Source organism: Triticum aestivum, chromosome 2A, assembly GCF_018294505.1.
Source record: "Triticum aestivum cultivar Chinese Spring chromosome 2A, IWGSC CS RefSeq v2.1, whole genome shotgun sequence".
Taxonomy (NCBI): Eukaryota; Viridiplantae; Streptophyta; class Magnoliopsida; order Poales; family Poaceae; genus Triticum; species Triticum aestivum.
In genome coordinates, this window is record NC_057797.1 from 653,337,594 (window position 1) to 653,341,127 (window position 3,534).

The window sequence follows — 3,534 nt, forward strand, 5'->3', positions numbered from 1 at the left end:
TGAATAGGCGATTTTTATGAAATTCTTCACTAAGGAATTTGCCGGTGAGAAAATTCCTTAGCGAAGAACTACTAGCAGCAGAATAAGTACTCAAAAGTAAACATAACAGAATATAAGCATAGTCATCATGATGAAATGAAGACAGGCACAGAGTACAGGAAGCGTAAGCACAGGATAACACATGATGAAGACAAACAGACTGAAGAAATTGAACTGAGGAAATTGAGAAAGTCTTCAGTCAAAGTCTTCAAACACAGATATGAACAAGTACACAACTCAATTATAAGGAAATGAAAGAGTTGAGGAAATGGAACCAGTAAGCTTGGTGAAGACAATGATTTGGTAGACCAGTTCCAACTGCTGTCTCAGTTGTACGTCTGGTTGGAGCGGCTGAGTATTTAAACTCGAGGACACACAACCCCGGACACCCAGTCCTGAACACGCAGCTCAGGACACACAGTCCTCACCGTATTCTCCTTGAACTAAGGTCACACAGACCTCGTCCAATCACTCGTGGAAAGTCTTCAGGCGACTTCCAAACCTTCACAAACTCGGTCACTCGGCGATCCACAATTCCTCTTGGATGCTCTAGACCATGACGCCTAACCGTCTGGAAGAAGCACAGTCTCCAAAGGTAACAAGCGTCAGATCCACTCAGGATCAATCTCTTCAGTGATGCTCAATCACTTGGGGTTTGTAGGTGTTTGGGTTTTGGGTTTTTGTGTTTTTCCTCACTTGATGATTTTCGCTCAAAGTCCTCAGAGGATGGGTTGCTCTCAAATGACAAGTGTCAGTTTCTCTTGGAGCAGCCAACCAGCTAGTGGTTGTAGGGGGCGGCTATTTATAGCCTAGGGAGCAGCCCGACATGATAAGACATAAATGCCCTTCAATGATATGACCATTAGGTGGATAGATATTTTGGGACAGCTGGGCATAGCACAGCAACGGTCAGAATTTTGAGTAGCAAAATCCTCAGGGCTATCATGTTCCTCACTGTGTAGGCAATCCGCACTGGCGAATTCCTAACTCCTTAGTCAGGACAAATTCCTCATAGACCAGAAGAACTTCGTCTCTGTCACTGAAGAAATTAACTGAACTGTATGAGATTTCCAATGGCTTCACTCGAAGGGATTGGTAGGTGTAGGATTTTGAGTTGAGCATCACATGGACATTTTTCCTTAGTATTTCCTCGACCCCCTTTAACAGTATGGTGTTTCCTATGACTCAAGAAAGAGAAAATGAAACGATGAAAACGAAAGTCTTCAAGCTTCATATTCCTCGCATGAATATCAAGTCTTCACGGACACACCAATTTCTTCACTTTCAAAGTCTTCATGAAAGTCTTCAAAAATATCAAAATCTTCAGTCGAAGATATTTATTTTTAGGGGTCGACTTTTCCTGTAAATATCAAACTCCTCATAGACATATAGACATGTGTACACTCACAAACGCATTAGTCCCTTAACCTATAAGTCTTCAATACACCAAAATCACTAAGGGGCACTAGATGCACTTACAGCCAACTATGTATCTCTTTCCCTTATGTATTACATGGGTTGTGTGAAGATTACCTCACTTGCGACATTGCTTTCAATGCGGTTATGCATCTAAGTCGTGCTTCGACACGTGGGAGATATAGCCGCATCGAGGGCGTTACAGTAAACCCTCACTATTGATTAATAAAGCTCTGGTGGTTTTACCTAAAAAAAGTAACCAACAACCCAAGCCAAAAGGCAGGACCTAGGATTTCAACGGAATTTTTTACCATGGCCTATTTATGCTTCTCTAGAGTTAGAGCGAGATGAGACCATCGGGAATCACTAGAGTAATGATTGAATGGTTGTCTATTTACTAGCATGTAAACGGTCAAATGTTTTCACTAAATTGGTTTTCAAGAACATGAGCTAGATTTGTGGTGATTTCCAAGACTGGTAAACATGACTTCTTTGTGTATGTCCTCCATTGGTTTTGATTACACAGGACTCCGTCCATCGCCTTGGAAGGTTCGAAGGAATCTTAATTGGAATACAAACGACTATTGTAGACTTGTTAGCTCTTTTGATTGGCGAATTTAATATCAAATTCCACCTTCGAAATAGAGCTAACAATTATACATGCAGCCTAGTTAGAGTCTATTAGGTTACCCAAGATAAATCTGCCATTGGGAATTGGTCAACCATGGTCATTGGGGGGGGGGGGACTTTAACATCCTTATGCACCAGAAAGAGAAAATTGGTTTTTCATATTCAAAGTTGTGATTGATAGTTTGTACATTCGGGAAGCCAGTATGTTACAGCGGCAGCTCACCCGCATTTTGAAAAATCAATCCAACAAAAAGAACACATCTATTGCGACAAGAGGAAGTTAAGTGGTGCATAATATCCGACATTCAATTCAGTTTGGAAGGAGACGGTAATACACAGTATTTCCACATGGTCGCTAGTGAGCAGCACAGGAAGACGTGTACTTTTAGTCTACAACAAATCCTATATAGATGCACCAAAAAATATGAGTGAAGTAGTATTCTAAATTGACTTTGAAAAAGGCTTACGATAAAGTAAAATGATCATTTCTCCAACAAGCCCTCGGGATTAAAGGGTTTTCCAATAAATGACGTGAATGGATCCAAATTTCTGTTGTTGGAGATAGTGTGGCTATTAAAGTTGATGATTTAGAGATTGAAAAAGAGGTCAAAATTCTAAATCTTTTTTGAAATAATAATGGTATTGTTTTGTATAAATAGTTCCACAAATGAGTGAATTTTGTCGATTCTTGGACAAAAAAATAAAATTGTGACTACATAAAGTGTGAATAGTAGAGTTATTATTGATTTTATTTTTCTTCATTAAACTTTTCACACAAGCATAGTTTCAAGAAATATTGACTAATTTTGCAATTTTAAAATTATTTTTTCCAATTCAAGTTCATTGGCACTCAAGACCCAAAGATCTGCATCCTGACATAGGCCATTACTACCAAATGAAAAAGGACTACGTAAGGGTGATCCACGGTCTCGAATGACCTATCACCTCCACTACACATTCCCAGAATCATTACTATTAAAGGGGAATGTGTATGTAGTCGTTCGTGTCCTCCGTCCCATCATCCCACCCTGTCCACAATGGTTTTTTTCATTGATTATTTTACCACACAACCACCAGTTTTCTAGCCCACTCCCTCTTCTAGAAAATTAGGAGCTAGTTAGATTTTTTTTATGTTGGTAGTTGAAGAGAAAAGCAACCGGAAAAGGGCAAAGTACCAAAAAAGGAAAGTAGGTGCAGACTAAGAGCAACTCCAACAGTTCCCCTAAAAAAATGCCCCCTAAATTAGGAGCTAGTTAGATTTTTTTACTTTACCATAAGTTTTAGGGGAAGTTTTCTGGGAGCAACTTTTGTCAGTTCCCATAAACTTCTTTACCTAAATCTTATTTTGCATTTTTTTTCATTAAACATTTTTTTATTATTCCTCTAGGTCCTGCCCATCAGTGGTGGCCACCGCCGGCGGTTCGTGGCATGGGCGCGTGGTTCCGCCAG